Raw genomic sequence first — 20,237 nt, forward strand, 5'->3', positions numbered from 1 at the left:
ATTGCAGTTGCTCTGTGTTAGCAACACTCTCGGTTTGAGCCCCGTGAGCTCACCTACACGTCAAGGAGAAGCTAAAATAGCCTCTCAAGGGTATCAGCACAGGTAAGAGAAAAAAAAAGTATACGAAGTATAGACCCAATTAGTTAAGCTTTGTGTGAATACGTAAAATACAAAGAAACATACTTTTTTCTTGAAATAAATAGATTAATTACGCATATCGGTATTCCTTAGCACTTGTGCAAATAAATATTTTTCGTAAATACCAATATTAAATTGGCTATAGAATACGGTCGGGTTGTTGTCGTCGCTGATCGTGTGTCCCTGTGGCGCAGAGGATAGCGCGTTGGACTTCTAATCCAAAGGTCGTGGGTTCGATCCCCACCAGGGATGTAATCAACAATTTTGTTACTATCAATAATGTAAAACAATTATAAAACTTCTATAAAAACGATATTTACGAGCATTTTCCGTTTACTGCACGTACAAACAATATCTGGGTCTTCTATGTGATTTTTGCTAAAATAAAATTATATATTTTTTTTAAATTCATTTACAGAAATATGATGCTATTTACTATTGCTAATGCCTAGTATATTCTGAATACGACACCTGCTTATTTTTGCCGCAAAGCAATTGTGATATCCGTGAGCCTGACCAGCCGGGCCATGACCTCATCAGGCCACAGAGACTAATAAAAAAAATCAACTTACATTCTGCAGTACATACTCGTAACATCATTACTTTGAACTCACAGCCGTGTATGTAAGCCTCAGGTTACGAAAAGGAATTATAATGAAGCAAACGCGACCTTTTCATGCCAACATACCACGATTGAAATTGTTATTTTTATGCAAAAAAACTCCGACTAAAATTCAAGCAGCTGTCTGGTACAAAAAAGTGTGTGCCACGTAACTTTGTGTGGTCTATAATAATTGTTTATCTTTTAATGGCAAACAATTTATTTATGAGTACTTAATGATTTAATTAAGTCATTTATGATTTACGAATAATCACGGCAGCTTAATGTGACAACATGAACAATTAAGCTGATTAAATTCGCCAGGTTAGTATTTTATTGCTACACTAGCTGACGCGGCAGACTTCGTAGTGCCTCAATCAATAAATAAAAGACCTAAACTTTTGTGTAAAATGAATTTAAAACAAACAAAAGGAATCCGTTCGACGAGGGACGCATCAAAGGAAAAACATTTTTTTTATTTTTATTTAATTCCGAGCATTTTTATATTTATCTAGCTTTTAAACCTTCTCTGGACTTCCACAAATAATTCAAAACCAAAATTAGCCAAATCGGTCCAGTCCTTTTCGAGTTTTAGCGAGACTAACGAACAGTGATTCATATTTATATATAAAAATAGTTTTTTTTTATTGCCTTTGTGACGGTCCACCTGATGGTGAGTAGTTATTGTCGCCCATGGACTTCAGCAATGCCAGGGGCAGAGCCAAGCCGCTGCCTACCGCTTATTATTATTAATTTAGATCATTTATGATTTACGAAATAATCACGGCAGCTTAATGTGACAACATAAACAATTAAGCTGATTAAATTCGCAAGGTTAGTATTTTATTGCTACATTATAAATTTTGTGGACGCGTGGTATCGCAATTAACCGCTTTGGAACTCAAGCCACATAATTGGACGCGGTTTCCATGCGCGTTTTATAAATTCAGAGGTAAGTTAAGATCAATAGCCTTTGCAGTAGGCACTTGGAAGGAGAAAAAATAAAATAAAAAAAATGTAATGGTATAAAATGTATATATATATAATGATAGTTATGTGTTCGATTTTTTAAGTCACTAACATAGATATAAGTAATTACTACTAACAAAATGTTATGGTTTTAAAAAAAAACTGAAATTAAGTATTAATAATAATAATAATAATAATAATAAGAGTCCCTGGAAATAGTCTGGTTGGACACCGACTTAAGCGCTACTGATAACCTTTAACCCTGGTAATCAATTACAAGGTCCGCCTGATTCCGATGAATAGTTTTTTCCAGTGGATTTGGTGGCAGTTCTTCGTGTAATTTAATTTCTAACATCCATCAATATCTGTTAACTATCGCTGTGATAATGTTTCACTTCGATTGTTTTATCAATCGACTTAGAAATTCATCAACAAAAAAAAAAAAATTGGCCCAAGGAAAAATAAGGGTATTACCACATTGAGAAAATAATAAATCATTGAATTCTTATTATTTTTATTATCAAAAAATTGTAAAATAAATCATCATAATCGGTTGGTCTTGGCAGAGCAGTCGTGGTCATGTGGAATTCTTGCTTATTAAAGCCTTGACAGATGTTTTCCGTAGTTTGCGAACCGAGGCCCGGAGCACACACTCGTTAAGTAGGGTTTCAGTAAGGTCTTTCACCTGATCAGTCCAGCGCATGGGGATTCGTCCAAGAGATCTCCTACCATTGACCCTACCCTGAACAACAAGTTTCTCGATAGAATAAATACTAAGAAGTAATAATAGATTTATTATTTTTGTTTTCGTATTCGATGGTGACATGGATTTTATGTATAAGTATATCTATCAAATTCAAAGAGATCGGATGAGCGATACACAAAATTGTTACTAAATATGTAACGATAGACAACTAATTATACTCGGATAACTAATTTGTCAACAGAACACCCCGTGAACCGGCAAACAGCTGAAATGATTAATTACGACTTTATGAACATTGTTTTGTTGTATTTTAGAGATTCATTATTGTTTACGCAATGACATATTGTGACAATTTTCTAACATTTTGTAACTATACTTCTTTAGGCGCGTTATGAAAAATTGATGAAAGTGACATTTTACGATGCGCGCGCACCGTGACACAAAATTAACAAAATAAAGTTTCCCACTAAATCGCTCATTACAATACGACCGACGTAACTTGGCGAGTCTGAATATAGCCGCAGGTGAACTTTCCGAACCGTACCGAGAATTACCGAATTTATACGATGTCAAGAAAAGGGATGTCCAATATGCGTGTTTGAGGATGTTGTTTAATCGATTTTTTTTCAAATTGATTAAAATTTAAATAAAAAAAAGAAATAAATTTAATAAAAATAAAGTATAACTTCTTACGCGCGTACATAAGTATTTTTGGAGTAAAAACTTCTTTAGCATCGCTGTGTTTTAATACTCGAACAAACGAAAAGAGGTAGCGTAGGTAGGAGGTAGGTCCGCGCGGGTAGGTACCACCACCTTGCCTATTTCTGCCGTGAAGCAGTAATACGTTTCGGTTTGAAGGGTGGGGCAGCCGTTGTAACTTTACTTGAGACCTTAGAACTTATATCTCAAGGTGGGTGGCGCATTTACGTTGTGGATGTCTATGGGCTCCAGTAACCACTTAACACCAGGTGGGCGGTGAGCTCGTCCACCGATCTAAACAATAAAAAAGGTAGGTGAAGTTACGAATAACAAGAGCACATAAGAAAGTTGAAAACGTAAGTATGATTAATGAAGTATCTGTGGCCTTTTGTAAGTAGTAGTGAGTAGTCTGGTGTACTCATATCGAAGGAGTGTCCTGGGAGTGATTCGAACAATGCGTCACATTCAAATTCCAACAAAAAATTTCCAATTGAAGGAATTTGTTGTGTTTTGGTAAGCAGTGGCTTGGCTCTGCCCCTAGTGTTGCTGAAGTAAATGGGCGACGGTAACCACTCACCATCCGGCGGGCCACATGCTCGTCTACCTACAAGGGCAATAAAAATAACAATTTCGAATCTAAAAAAAAAATGTCACTGTCACCTCTAGTTACTAGTAGTGGTGTGGTATGTTATAATGCATGGAGTTTCCGTTTTTGCCGCGAAATAATATGTGTTCCAATTAGAAGGCAATGGGCAGCTGTTCTCCCAGTAAATAGCCGTTTATTATTGCCCTTTTGGGCCGGACGAGCATACGGCCCAAAAGGTAATGGTACGTGGTTATCTTCGCCCTTTTTTTTTTTTTTTTATGATTGAAAGTTTACTGGTTGCCCGAAGGCCTTCCAGTTTCACCAGGACAGGTGGGCGAGCAAAGGCTCAGCTAAGAGGGGTGGGATTTGCTAACAACTGCCCGAGCGCCTCCGAAGGAGACCTAACAACTCAAGAGCAATTGTTTCGCGAATGAATCTACTACCGGATCGGAATCGCGACCCGCTGAGAAGATCCGGCGAGAAACTCAGCGGGCTGATGCATGGGTTAGGTTGCACGTCGACCTCTTTGTCGAGTTCGACGAGTACGGTTACCGGGGTCCCTAAGCCTGCCCCTAGTATTAGAGCTGAAGGCATCTAATGCAAAGGTTATTGGATCTGATGGATCCGTAAGGACGTGTCTAGGGCGTCGACGGTGACTGGCTCCTGCATGATCAGGATTCGGGGAGTAGTCAGCGGCGGCAACGATAAGGCGATTATCATGACGCATAGCCTTATCGAAGTATCGTTCCGACGCTGACTTCATGTATTTCCGAATTGATTCGAGGCCCAGGTCGTCGTGTAGGTCAACGTTCCTCACGAACCACGGAGCCCCGACAGCTAACCTGCAAAAGCGGGATTGTAGGGATTGGAGGGTGTCTATGTGTGTGCGGGCCGCGTGAGCGAACACCACACTCGCGTAAGTCATGACGGGCCTTATGCAAGTTTTGTAAAGTGTCACCTTGTTCCGAAGGGACATTTTACTCCGCTTACAGATCATGGGGTAGAGTCTACCGAGAATAAACGCGGCACGGTCACGGACTGATTTTATATGCGGGCGGAATGTCATCGATGCATCCAGGGTAACGCCCAGGTACTTGACCTTCCTGGCCCAGGGTATGGGTTGTCTAAAGAGAGTAATCGTTGGTGTGAGATTCCTCCTCCTAATCCGGGAGGAAATCCATGTGGAGCTTCCCCTCTGAAATAGCACCGCAGTACTTTTCGCTGGGTTGATGTCTATGCGCCATTTTCGGAACCACTGTCCTAGGGCTAGGGCTGCGCTCTGAAGCTTCTTCGCGATTAGGGACTTATTTCTACTAGAATAGTAAACAGTCGTGTCGTCGGCGAATAAAGCTAAATGGGTCGGCGGCGACCGGGGAATATCGTTGACGAATAAGCTAAATAGGAGGGGTGAGAGGACAGAGCCTTGCGGGACTCCAGCTGTGAGAGGTCGTGGGGAGGAGCGGGTTCCCTCGACTCGATATCGAAAAGAGCGGTTCGACAAGAAGTCCCGTATGATGAGCACGAGACTATCCGGCACGCCCATGTTGAATAGTTTGAAAATCAAACCATTGTGACAGACTTTGTCGAACGCTTTTGCGACGTCGAAGAAGAGAGCTCCCGTGTATAACGGTTTTGGTCGATTAAGCCCCACAAGAATGTGCTCCGTGAGGCGGTGCACCTGTTGAACGCATGAGTGATTTGTACGGAATCCGAATTGTTCATCGATGAGAATGCCCTTGGATGAGACGAAATCTCTGAGGCGCTTGTAGAGCAGACGCTCATACAGCTTGCCTAGAGACATGAGGAGGCTAATCGGGCGGTAGCTCGTCGGATGATTTTTTGGTTTACCGGGTTTATGTATGCCGATAACGTCCGCTTCTTTCCACACCGCGGGAAAGATACAGTTCGCCATAGCGGCATTGAAAATAGATGCCAACATCACGATGAGTTGGACGGGTAGAAGCTTAATAACACGGTTAGATATACCGTCGGAACCGGGAGCCTTGCGAGGACGTAGGTCTTTGATCAAGTCTTTAACTTCTATCGGGGTGACGGGTGGTAACGCATCCGAGGGTGGCAAGGAGGCTCTGCGTTCTACCTCACTGTCTACTAATTCTACATGAACAGGGTCCACGGATTGAGTGCTGGGCGTGCACTGGGTTTGCAATGTATCGGCCAGCAGCTCTGCTTTTTCGTCATCATCAAAAGCCGCGAGTCGGCCTGAGGGGCCTACGAGGGGGGGCATAGTTACTACCGTATCCGATTTGAGAGTACGAGCTAAGCGGTAGTAAGACCTTTGGGAGGGCGCGAGTCCTTCTAAGAAATCAGACCATCTGGCATCTCGGACTTCGGCGATGCGAGACTTTACGTCGCGTTGTAGGGCACGCATTCGAATACGATTTTCCGCGGTAGGATACCTGTCGTAGGCGCGTATCGAGGCGTTCTTAGCTCTAAGGAGTTCCCTAATATCGTCGGACAATTTGAAGCGGTGAAGGAAGTCCTCCGCTACAACTTGTTTCGATGATCTATCTAATGTCGAGGTGATGTGTGATGTTAAGATGTCTATGGCTTCAGCGGTATCCTGAGGAGACGGGGTAGAGTCCGGGTTAAACGGGAGCGATGGTGGATCAGATTCAGCCAGGCTGATGCCCAGCGTGTGCCAATCCACCACAGTCCTCGTGACGGGAACGGAATCGGGAGCGCAACCGAGCTTCATAACGACGGGACGGTGGTCTGAATCTAACTCTGAAACTACTTCGATCGAGTGTAAACGCAGAGTTACGTTTTTTAATAACGCTATGTCGAGTATATCCGGGCGATGCGCGATATTTAGCGGGTAGTGAGTCGGGGTTAACGGAGCGACGATATCGAAGGCGAGATCATCGACTAACGCGTCAAGCCGCCTGCCATTCGGGGTTGTGGTGTGTGAGTTCCACCTGATGTGTTTACAATTTAGGTCGCCCGCCAGAATGACAGAGCTCCCCATACCGAGCAGCGCCTCGATATCACTGCTTAGAACGATCTTATCCGGTGGAAGATAAACGGACGCGATAACGATCGGCGCGTGTCCCGTCAGTGAGATTCGGCACACTGATGCTTCGATATTAGCGAGCGCGGGAGGATCGAGCGGGATATCTTCGCCCATGGACATCAGCAATGCCAGGGCAGAGCCAAGCCGTTGCCTACCGTTGACTTCAATATTGTGTCTTGAGGTGGTCACCAGCATTCACTTTATGTTTATCAGGAACTAATCAACATCAAGTGGGCTATTGGCTTCGTCTACCAATCACAGATTAAAATTGACCAGCTGCAAAGGGTAACTATACTGAGACCTTAGAACTTATATCTCAAGGTGGGTGGTGCATTTACGTCGTGGATGTCTATGGGCTCCAGTAACCACTTAACACCAGGTGGGCTGTGAGCTCGTCCACCCATCAAAGCAATAAAAAAAAATCGTGAATTTTGTACAAATTGAATAAAAACCAGCCTTAAAACTCGAACAGAAAGAAATATTCACTTTCGAGAGAACAGCTTGCCCGAGTTTCCTATTTGCAAACGGTTTGCAGCAAATTGCATTATTGAAACTACTTCATCCCGTTTATTCTCGAAATGAGGTATCTCTGCACTCATACCCTTTTCTCGCATATCGTCTTTCGTATAGCCCATCCGAGTGTTTTAGGACGCCCCCTCGTTCTATGCATCATTGCAATAAATAGAGAGAGAGAGAGAGAGAGAGAGAGAGAGAGAGAGAGAATACACTTTATTACACACCAACACAATCTACATTAAAAAAAACAGTCAAAAAGCAGATACATTTGTACAAGCGGTCTTATCGCTAAAAGCGATCTCTTCCAGACAACCGTTTAATTTACAGAGATTCTGGAAAATATAAAAATATAGCAGGTATGTTGCGGTGTACCATAGACAATACATTATTATAGAAAATATATACATACAATAAACAGATATATCATATCGTTTATAACTATATATAATATATAGCAATATACCAAATAAGTAAAAATAAGCGTATTTCATACGTATCCATATAGGCTTATTAAAATCACGGCCTGTTAACTATTGATACTCATATGCAATTATAAACCGAAATAATATCGTCGGCCATCTTTTTTTATTTACTTTTAATTAACTAGATGGGTTTAGAAGCTCAGAGCCCACCTGGTGTTAACTGGTTACTGGAGCCCATAGACATCTACAACGTTAATATCGCCACCCACCTTGAGATATGAGTTATAAGGTCTCAGTAAAGCTACAACGACTGTCCCACCCTTCAAACCGAAACGCGTTACTATTCCTATTTCTTCCGTGAAGCAATAATGCGTTTCGGTTTGAAGGGCGGGGCAGGTGTTGTACCGTTAAAAGTGAGACCTTACAACTCATGTCTCAAGGTGGGTGGCAGCATTTACGTTGCAGATGTCCATCCATATAAGCAATAAAAAAGTATTGTAAATTTTTCATTGGATTCAATTTCAAATACCATGTCTTCGAACGACAAAGACTGAGAGTCACAGGAATCGATTCCAATTAATGAATAGAAATCAAACTATTTCGAGAATCGAAACTCCCTTACGTACAGCTGTAAGTCGCCGGTCGACGTAGCAAATCGTATTAATGGATTGCCTCTTTAGCTCTTCCAGTCTGCGACGATTTTCAGAGATTGTCAGATCGAATTTCATCGGGAATTGATCTTTGCTCCTTTTCGTCGGGACCTGTCTAACAAATTGGCATGTTAATGTACTTTACTATTACTTGTTAGACTTCTTTGTTGTTTGCATGGAAGTTTTTTCTGACTTGTAACATTGGACAACTTATTTGACTTAAGGATGATTACAAAAATTTAGTTTGTCTGATGAACTTAGATGATGCGTAATTGGCACGCAGGAATTTAATTGCTACCAGTGACAACACTATCTCCGTGGAAATGTTATCTATCTATTACCACTTAAGGATACATGTTATTCTATCGGAATCTAAATTAAACAATGAAAGAACCACATTGCCGTTTACAAAAGCATAGTGCACACCTCAAATCAAATGGCTTAAGTATCACAACCCAAAAATTGGTACCTGTCCTAAGATTTCAACTACCATCAGTCAGTCATCATCTATTTTATTTGTTCTTTTGGCACTCCACACTAATTCCTTCTTACTTGCTTGTTTCAAACGAACTCAAATTGTATTCAAAAATAAATGATAGCCCTTGGCCAAACAATTTCAATCTCAATGCAAAATGAAATTGTTAATTGATTCGCCAATAGCTGAGCATAAGCCGGCAAAACGGTTTTAATTTTCTCATCGAGGTTACACCGTTTAATTGGTTCGAATGAGTACAATTTATATTCTAAGCCAATAAAACACCGCTGATTTCCCTGGACGAAACACTTCATTAGAGCGGTCGATGCCCAGAGCTGGGCTATATTGGTATATTGGAGCCAACGTTTTCTCTCAGACGATATATTTCACATTTTCGCTTTTAAACTAGGACTTCTTTTGAGAAATACAATTTTCAACAGTACAATTTTAAGACAACCCGTCTGGATTTATTCGTAGGGACGCGACTAGACCAAGACTGAGTTCATATTAAAATAAACCAATATTCAAGAAATGAATTAGTTGGAGGAGTTATTTGAAAATTCAGAACTTCAAGTAACAGACTATTGATACGACGAACAAGAAGGATGCAGTAGTAGTAGCAGCAGAGAGTTCAGAGTCTTAAACTGTGATTAATAGTCGATCGTTTCAAATATTTTCAATTCTTTTTACATTCACATAACTGACTAGCTCGTCTACACGAAGTCGTTCCGCTGCAATTACAATTCTAATTTATATTTAACTAGTTGACCCGGCAGACTTCGTAATGCCTCAATCTATAAATAAAAGACCTAAACTTTTGTATAAAACAAACAAAATGAATCCGTCCGACGGGGACACATCATAGAAAAAACAAAATTGTTATTTTTATTTAATTCCGAGAATTTTCATATTTTTCTCCCTTTTAAACCACTTCTGGACTTCCACAAATAACTCAAGACCAAAATTAGCCAAATCGGGCCAGCAGTTTGCGAGTTTTAGCGAGACTGACGAACAGCAATTCATTTTTATATATATGTATATAGATATTCTTATAGGACTTCGAAATTGTTTCATTAACGATAAATTTGAGGTAGTTGTAAAAACAGTTGTTTGTTACGAAGCTGAGTTTTTGCCATAATTACGGCCAGCGACCGCTTCTAAATTCATTTTCGTTCAAGCAGCCGTACTGGCTGGACAAGTAATTTGCATATCGAGAAATAAATTGTCATCAATTATTCTTGTCATGTTTAATTTTTTTGTTTTCAATAAGCGGCAACGAAAATGTTTACACGTCATCTCGGATCCTCCCGATCCACTAACGGTGCTTTTAGGTACTTCAAGAACCGGTCACCGTTCTCGTCGAACCCGTCGCTTGCGACGAAGGGCTCGACGAGTAAATTAACTCTCAGACACAGCCCACTGAGTTTCTCGCCGGATCTTCTCAGTGGGTCGCGTTTCCGATCCGGTGGTAGATTCTGCGAAGCACGGCTCTTGCTAGGGTTCGTGTTAGCAACGTCATCAGGTTTGAGCCCCGTGAGCTCACCTACAAACGTTAGGGTTACGCTGAAATAGCCCCTAAGGCTATCAGCTTAGGTAGGAAAAAAAAAAAAAATGTTTTCACTGAACTGATGAACACATAGGTACTTCAAAAAAGCTTCAGCAAAACGACAAAAACATCTCTTTCCCTCGAATGTAATCTAAAGATTGGACCAACATTGTCCAACACTCACCAACAGCGCCGGCCGACGGCGGTAGTGATGAACCCCCAGCTCTCGTTTACGAGCAATTGTCACTATAAATAAGGCTAACTTTGTTGGCTCCTCGGTTTAGGAGGTTTATTGAATCGTACGAAGAGCCCGGAAGAAAATATTGTTCATTTCTCTTATGTGGAATAGTGTGCTTCATACTGGTCTCCGGAGATGTGCACTCTTCGGTAATTGGGTACTTTCAAGCGTGTTCCTTCTCGTGATCATTTCGTGAAACTCATAAAATTTATTCAAAATAATATAAGTCGACAGTTTTTGCTGTTATCTTATTTTTCAAAGCCGGTCAATGACCGTCGCTTATCGTAGTTCCCCACGCGGTTGAAATTTCAACTTCAAGGTAGACAGAGGCATTATCATCGTCATGTATATGTGCTCCGGTAATCGTGAGCTCATTATCAGCCTGCCTAGATCAATAGAACCAACCAAAAGGAAGGACACAAAATGAAGTGTACTGTTCTAAGAATAGTTACTCTAATTATAGTGCCTATAAGTGTACTTTTAATTTATTTTAAAGTATTTTTTTTCTTTCAAACCGGTAATCATGATTGCTTGGCTATACAAATAGCAAAAATCTAACCGCGTGGGCTTACAATATGCCTTATCTACAGTAAAACTGTATATGTTGCCTCCTCCTCGAGTCGTGTTCCTCATGTCTGAGGGTCATGACCACCATCACCCATGAGCTTCAATCTTAAGATCTTTTTCCACTTTCCCCTGTCCACGGCGTCATGCAGCGCGCTGTACACTGTACTGTCCAAAGCGGTGGGGATCTGATCGGACCAACGAGTATGGCTGCGGCCTCTAGATCTGTTGCCTTCAACTTTCCCTGTGATCATAAGTTTTTCCAGGTTATCGCCGTCTTTCCTCGCAATGTGACCAAAATATTCGAGGATCCGCTTCAGACATATAGTAGACAGTCTGATTTTGATGCCCAGTTGCTTCAATATCGACACGTTAGTCCGGAAGGCTGTCCACGGAATTCTTAGCATGCGTCTCCAACACCACATTTCGAAAGCATCGATGCGCATTCGGTCTGCTGCTTTCAACGTCCATGTCTCAGCTCCATACAAGAAGATAGAGAAAACAAGAGTCTGCACCAGTCTGGTTTTAGTTTTCAGGCCTATCCCTCTATTCTTCCAGATCTTCTGTAGCTGAGACATCGCACTTTTAGCCATTCCGATACGTCGGCGCACGTCAGTTTCACATGATTCAGTTTATTAAAATTCCAAATATGATTTGAGTCGATCTTCAAACCTAAGCACTTAGTTCAGGGGGCTCACTGACTTCACAAAGGCGATACGTAATACATATATTTATTCTTCATATACCTAAAACTGTCGCATCTTTCGAACAATGGCGTGAGCAATAATTTAAAAGGTTCTAAGTTACCTAAATATTTAAAGGTGCTTAGTGTTACTTAGCCGGCTAAAGCTATTGCGGCCGAACTTTTAACAACTTAACCCTTCGGGTTTTGCACATGGGACTCATGACCCAGAGCTTTTAATGTTTTTATTTGGCAGTTAAGGTCTTCAGTTGTAGATTAAAAAGATAATTCCAATGTTTTGTATGTTTTTAATACTGGATTGGTAATTAGACGTGGAATAATTTTCCAGAATCGATTCAATTCACTCACAAAGTCCTTTTCGTGAAACACGAATGTCAAATTATTTTCTTCAACGCTGTACCATACTAGCGACTTACACAGCGGAAGAAGACTTTTAGATATTTTGTTGCGGATTTGATTATTTTGTTTTGTTTGGGACAGAGTATATTTTATGCTTATTTTAACCTGCTTATCAGTTGTGTCTTTGGGCAGCATGGGTAAAGCTTACGAGGGTCATGTGCGGATGACCGAGCGAGAAACCAATGGGTTTGACATTCAGTGGGATGAGGTGGTGAAATTTGTGTAGGCCAATAATACCCGTTCAACTGGAGGTTTTCGAGTTTTTCTCGGGAGAGATGGGATATTTGGGTGGAAAAATTACAGAAAATTGGACCTAACCACGGAGAGAGTGGGATTGTTCAGGATGTTAATCGCAACCAATAATAAAGACATATATTTTGGGTGAGGGTAAGTAAGTATGTACCGTAGTACGTTTGGCTTTCCATTAAAATAATGTGGCAGCAATAATACTATCATAATTGGGTCTTTGGTCTTCAAACTTCCAGAAATAGCAATAAAGTCTTGATGTTCCACAAAATTCGCTCATAATTCGTACAGAGATTTATTTATTAAAAAGTCATTGAAAGTTGATGCCACAGAGCATTTGTTTGGGTTAACGATTAGCCTCTTCTATGGTGATTCGTAAGAACTAAACTCCACTTTCATTTGATTTCTATAGCTGTAATTATATAATATTATAGACGGCGTGCGGTTTTACCCGCATTAAGTTTATAATTTAGAATATATATTTTTTATTCCAGGTAGGTGGACGAGCTGCCTACCTGGTGTTAAGTGGTTACTGGAGCCCATAGAGATCTATAGCATAGATGCGCTACCCACCTTGAGATATAAGTTCTAACGTTTCACTGTAGTTACAACGGCTGTCTCACCCTTTAAATCGACACGCATTACTGCTTCACGGCAGAAATAGGCAGGACGGTGGTACCTACCAGCGCGGACTCACAAAAGGTCCTACCACCAGTAATTACGCAAATTATAATTTTGCGGGTTTGATTTTTATTACACAATGCTATTCCTTCACCGTGGAAGTCAGTCGTGAACATTTGTTGAGTACGTATTTCATTAGAAAAATTAGTACCCGCCTGAGATTCGAACACCGGTGCATCGCTCAACACGAATGCACCGGACGTCTTATCCTTTCACGACTTCAAAATAAAATTAACACGTTGCATTTTCTCAGGAGAAGAACCTGCTGTTGTCCATAAAATGCTGATCGATTTGTTACGTAAAATTATGAACTAGCGGACACACTGTCATATTTATTATAGCCGAGATATGCCCGGCACTGTCCGGGACATTTCATTAACCGTGATGAAATTTATCTGATGTATTCATCCAGGCTATCAACTGTCTTTTTGAAAAAAATCAACTAATCCGTTAAGCTATTTTTGTGTGACTGGTTAACAAATAAATTTAACATGTATAAAATGCTAGAATAAGTAAAGTTTTGTAAAGCTTTTGTTATTTTTGCAATTTCAGAGAAATCTAAGATCCTTACTTATATATATATTATATACGTCTTTGCTGGTGGTAGGATGTCTTTACTGGTGATAGAACGTCTATACTGGTGGTAGGACGTTTTGTGAGTCCGCACGGGTAGGAACCACCACCTTGTTTATTTCTGCCGTGAAGCAGTAATGCGTTGTACCATTAAAAGTGAGACCTTACAACTCATGTTGCAAGGTTGGTCGCGCCATTTACGTTGTAGATGTCTATGAGCCCCGGTAACCACTTAACATCAGATGGGCTGTGACCTCGTCCAACCATCTAAGCAATAAAATAAAATAAACTTATATAAAATGAAATGCCGACTTTTATCGAGGTCTTTTTTTTATACTTACAGGATTGTGAGTGTTTTTAGAACCAGTAGCAATTTTATTTCCATTTTCAATAAGTATGTTACATTACATTGAGAGCTCTTCCAAATTTTCCATTAATAAAAATAAAAACCTTATTAGCTAGTTGACCAATTTTCCAACTATCACCAATCGAATGAAACTTAAAATATAATTTTTATTACATCGTCAAAATGTATTTATATGATGGCATAATTTATTCAATAAACGCTCGCACCTGTCGTATCGTAGCGCAGAAATGAAAATTTGGTTGCTTGACTCGTAGATATAAAGAAACTAGAAGGCTATCTGAGATTGAAGTTCCGCTACGAAAAACGTAGCCTCTCTATTAATTAGCTTAAATTATGTTTACACCAAACATTACTGAGAAACAACAATTCCATCAGAAAAATGGCTTTTAAGCCAGAACGTGTCTCTTTTCGCCGCAGAAATATACATATAAATAAAAAAAACCATGAATTCTCAGGATACATTTACGCCCTGACCCGCAAGAACGTCGCGGCGCTGCGACGTCCGCAGCGCGCGATCGCGGTCAGGGCGATCCGAGGATACCGCACCGTCTCCTTCGAGGCGGCGTGCTTGCTCGCCGGGGCGCCACCCTGGGACCTGGAGGCGGAGGCGCTCGCTGCCGATTACAGGTGGCGTAGTGACCTCCGCTCTAGGGGGGAAGGGCGCCTCAGCGAAGGTGTAGTTCGAGCGCGGAGGCTCCACTCTCGGCGGTCCGTGCTGGAGGCGTGGTCTCGCCGCTTGGCGGACCCGTCGGCCGGCCTCCGTACCGTCGAGGCGGTCCGCCCGGTTCTCGCGGACTGGGTGGGCCGCGACCGCGGATGTCTCACCTTCCGGCTGACTCAGATGTTGACCGGCCATGGGTGTTTTGGCCGGTACCTCTTTAAGATAGCCGGAAGGGAACCGACGGCGCAGTGCCACCACTGCGCTGACCGCGACGAGGATGACACAGCGGAACACACATTGGCGCGTTGCTCTGGTTTCGACGAGCAACGCGCCGCCCTCGTCGCGGTCATTGGAGAGGACCTCTCGCTGCCGCGCGTCGTGGCTACGATGCTCGGCAGCGACGCGTCCTGGAAGGCGATGCTCGACTTCTGCGAGTCCACCATATCGCAGAAGGAGGCGGCGGAGCGAGAGAGGGAGAGCTCTTCCCTTTCCGCACCGATCCGTCGCCGTCGAGCCGGGGGCCGGAGGCGGGAATACGCCCGTACGTCCCGGCCCCTGTAGGTGGCGGCCTCCCCCCGGTGAAGGTCAAGGGGCGATCTGAGGGGGTGAGGCCGCGCGGCGCGCTACCAGCACTCTAGCGCGCTGCCATGGAATGAATAGAGCGACCGGTCGACGGTGTATCGCGTCCCGACCCGGCAGGCTGGTTCTGGTCCAGCGGGGTATTCCGGGACACCAGCGGCACCGTCTGGGCGGCCCGACGGGCTGCCGTACCGAGACGGCCGACGTTTCAGAGCCTTCGATTCGCCTCGAAGGCTCCGTCGGCTGGGCGTCCTTGGGGTGAACCGCGCCGTCTGGTTGTAGTGTTGACCGCGGTAGCCCCCCTACCTCATCCGGGTTCTGACCTCGGAGGGGATCGGACGTCGGGTATAAGAGTGCAGAGGAGTCGTTTAGTGGGTGGGCTCTAAAATCCTTGGGCCCGCGGTGTGCTCACAACACCATGCAGATCGTTTAGTCTCACATACCCCGCGCGCCCCTTTTGCGCGGGGACCTCGTAGGAGGTTCGGCCCTCTACCCGAGAAAAAAAAAAAAAAAAAGGATACATTTCTTGAACAACTTTCATACAACATTTTAAGATGTCCATCATAATGTTGTTACGCGCTGGAGTTCGGGATAAATAAAATTTCACCAAAGTACAACATAAGACTGTATTCAACACCTAAAACACTTCACAAACACTTTAAAACACTCAACAAACACTTTAACTCTCAATTCGCTTGTTCCGTTTCGCTTCAGGTGATCCGTTCGCTGTTTCGCTTCGAGTAGTTCCGATTACTGGCTGACTGCGTGCCATCCCTACAACTCTTTTATAGTCGATACCTCATCCCTAGAACTATCGAGAATGTTCCACACAACTCTAGTCGTAGTTTCCGCTATCTGTCAATATGGCGTTGTAATTCTCGAGCATTCTGGATCCTTCGATATTCGTTCGACTATTCGGCGATAGGTGGTGTTACTCTTACCGGCGTAACAATATTATAAGAAGTTTCCACGAGACGTATCAAAAATTGTTGGTCCGCAATTTCTGTTACTGTAGTATATTCATCAAATATATCTTTTAATCTCACTTCACTCCTCTCTCTTTCTCCAACTACACCCCTTTCTCTTTCTCCCACTACAAGAGTCGCTTCCAGCACCGGTGCGTTCTTGGGATTCGTTTACATGCACGCCACGACCGGCACCTCGGACGCACAAAGACTCGCAACTCCGTCCATTATTTTATACAAATTGAAACGTCACTGATACGATTTTAGCTTCGCGGCGATGTAAACCAGATGTTGTACAGAGAAATTATGTCGTGTAGTCGATAGGGATCGAGGCGAAAGAATAAATTTGTCGAACGTGGTCGGGTCCTTTGAGTATTTCCGCAGTATCCGGGATCGAAGCTGTATTTATTATGAATATGGGACTTTTTTTGTTTAAATAAAATCAAGGGAAACTGTTGAAAATATCAAAAAATTTACTATGTTACGGTGAAGTTTTAAGGTGCCATTTTTTTAACAGACATTTTGGGCTAACAGAAGTGAAAGTTCTTTAGGCACGTTAACAGTAAAGTTTTACTCGCGACAGATTCGTTACGGTTAGAGAGAAGAGATACAATTTATTATGAGCGAGAGTGAGAAAATAGACAGCGTCTCGCGAACCCCTTGAACTTGGAGAGAGGAGGCGAGGAGAAAGTGAGCTAGGTCTTTTCTCTTATTCACATTCTGTTTACTGCCACTGGATGGCTTGTTATTACTTGGTCATTGCTCCTGTAGATAGCAGTAACATAATCTTATATTTTATTTTTAACGAAGGATTTTAATATTTTATTTAATTATTATTCTACATATAACTTAAAATATAATATATATGACGGATAGGCAGGTTTCGTGGTGTTTTTATAATTATGACGCCATTCTCTTCATCATTATCATTTAATTCCATAGTGGCAGTAATTAAGACTCACTTTTCCAATGAATTCCATTTATTACATTTCAAGCGTACAACGATAACAACAGAGAGCTCCACTCCATTCGACTGCTTGAACCGAAATGCTTTTTCTTTTATACTACCTAAGCTGATGGCCTTGAGAGGCCATTTAGCGTAACACTAACAAGTAGGTGAGCTCACGGGGCCAAACCTGACGACGTTGCCAACACTGACCCTAACAAGAGCAGTGCTTCGCAGAATATACCACCGGATCGGTAACGCGACCCACTGAGAAGATCCGGCGAGAAACTCAGTGGGCTGTGTCTATGAGTTAATTTATTCGCCGAGTCCTTAGTCGCAAGCGTAGAAAACAGTCACTTGTATTTATAGTAGAAGAATGGGGTAGCTTAGTCACGATTTCTCTTGAATATCGACTTAAACAGTTGTTGACTTACGTAGTATTAACAAACAACAACAACTATTTTTAGTTAACTAAATAGGGACGTTGCTCCGACATATACAAATGGTGAAGACGTCGTTCTATTATACATAGAATTCCCTATTAAAAGAGAAATTTGATTTAATGATGAAAAATGAAGAAAATCACAATTATATAAACCTATTACCGCTCGTATAACTGTAAATCTGATGGTGGTAGAACGTCTTGTGAGCCCGCACGGGTATGTACCACTACCCTACCTATTTCTGCCGTGAAGCAGTAATGCGTTACGGCTTGAAGGGTGGGTCAGCCGTTGTAACTATACTGAGAACTTTAGAACTCATATCTCAATGTAGGCGGCGGCATTTACGTTGTAGATGTCTATGGGCTCCGGTAACCACTCAACACCAGGTGGCCCGTGACCTCGTCCACCCACTTAAGCAATAAAAAAAAATCATCTTGTATTTGTGTTTTAAATACACGTTGCGTTCGTGCTATGATGAGTTTTAAATGTTTTAGTAACAAAATAACTATGATATGATTCGCCTGTACAAAACATTTCCGGATTTCCCTTATCGCTTATTTTCTATTTCACTTCCATTTTACGAATGGGGAAGAGATTACTGTTTGATTTCAGCTCATACAATCGTCACCTCTACTATTTGTTTGTGTCATTTGACGGTGTCGCTTCGATCGAGAAAAACGCACCTTCGCTTTTTCGTATAAATGCTCAGTTTAAAATTGTTAGCTTTTTTTAATGTCGTCAAAAAGTTTTGTTACATTTACGGTTGTTTGTTCTTCGACTAAAGTAAAAGTTTTTTTGACGTGACAACGTCTTATAATTCGATGGAACCGGCTGCACGCACGAAAAAACATGACTCATGCGGCGTTACCTCGCTCTGAGGCGTTCCATTTAAGGCTTGAAGTGCAAGCGAGAGCACGCAACGAGCGACAAAGAAGCACAATCGGCCTCCGCGTTCGGCAGCGTTCGACATCTGTCTCTCTCCTACTTGAGTGAGCGATGCATCCGCGTGGACAGCTGCTATACAATAATACATTTACATGTTTTCGTCAAGTATGAAGTTCAGTGAAAAGTGAATGTGGTGTCAATTGTCCATACAAAATATCTATGAAACAAATAAAATTAAAATTTTCTTTAAAAAAATGAAACCATTCCATCAGTATTTTCTTATGACGTTGTCACGGTCAACTATCGTCAGTAAACCGACTTTACAGACAACCGATTTTTTATTATTGCCCTAGATGCAATGCAATGCACATACATAACCCACCGAGTTTCTCGCTGGATTTTCTTAGTGGGTCACGATACCGATTCGGTGGTAGATTCTGCGAAGCACTACTCTTGCTAAGACCAGTGTTAGCAAACTCTTTCAGGTTGAAACCGCGAGCTCACCTATCTTAGGCTCCCAGCGAATAAATAGGAATTTCTTTTTATCATTAACGAACAATAGCACACGAGTAATTTCAAGAAGTCAATATTTTTTAAGCAACTAGCGACGGTCACTTCAGAGCGTGAGCTGGACTCACTAATTTATTTACAGTTCATCAAAAATAGTTAAGGACAATAGTAGGGGTGTCACAAGTCCGTACGACAGAAACTAGTCGCAACAAAAGTTACTCGATTTTATCTAGAAATCGAACGTGCAATTTCGTAGAAATTCCATTAAGATTTTTATTTATTTATTTAACCCGACGCTTTGTTGTGATCAAAGTCTTATTCGAGTTGATTTTAATTTAATTTATAGATGGAGTTGCATGTCGCAATTTAGTTTTCTTCGTCAAAACTGGTACATGCTCAACCGGACCTCGATGCTATTATCTTATACTAATATATATAAAATAAAGTCGTGTCAGTTACACTATTTATAACTCAAGAACGGCTGAACTGATTTGGCTGAAAATTGGTGGAGAGGTAACTTTTTATCACGCTCCGGCGGAACGCGACATAAAACGTAGTATAACAAAACGCAACTGATATGGAATAACAAAACGCAACTGACAGCTAAACGTAATGTAGTCTATGGTTAATTATAGTAGAATTTTGAAGTTGACCGGTTGATGTGGTTGTTTCGAGTTTCTATTAGCTTATTGTGTATATTTATATAATAATAATAACAACTAAAATGCATGGCCAATAAATTGAATCATAAATCATTAAAATACTTGCTTTTTTAATTTACATTAATTGTCCAAATAAAAAAATTACCTTGATAAAATCTAGTCTGCTCATTTATTGCCCCTAAGGCGGAACTAAGTTCGCCGGGTCACCTAGTCCTTAATAAAGAAATATCCTTAATAAATAAATCAATTTTGATCGGGAATCGAATTGAGACACTAATGTACAAGACTAAGAGTTACTAGCCAAAAAGCCACCAAACCAACACTAACCATTATTCAGGTTTATTTTGAATTCCATTACCATGTACGTAACGATAGAAGCTTCAATTGGTTTACTAGAATATTTGAAAGTGCACAAATGAAACTTTCACAATTCATTAGACAATGCAAGAGAGCTTTTCTAGCTACTACAGCGAGTC

General features: G+C 41.6%; 1 non-coding gene across 1 annotated transcript; it reads left to right on the plus strand.

Moving 5' to 3' along the window:
* Positions 1–317: 317 nt before the first annotated feature.
* TRNAR-UCU (transfer RNA arginine (anticodon UCU)) lies at positions 318–390 on the plus strand. The gene has a single exon. It is a non-coding gene; the product is annotated as a tRNA-Arg (tRNA).
* The last annotated feature ends 19,847 nt before the right edge of the window (positions 391–20,237 follow it).

The sequence above is a fragment of the Bombyx mandarina genome, chromosome A1 (genome assembly GCF_030267445.1).
Source record: "Bombyx mandarina strain Sakado chromosome A1, ASM3026744v2".
NCBI lineage: Eukaryota > Metazoa > Arthropoda > Insecta > Lepidoptera > Bombycidae > Bombyx > Bombyx mandarina.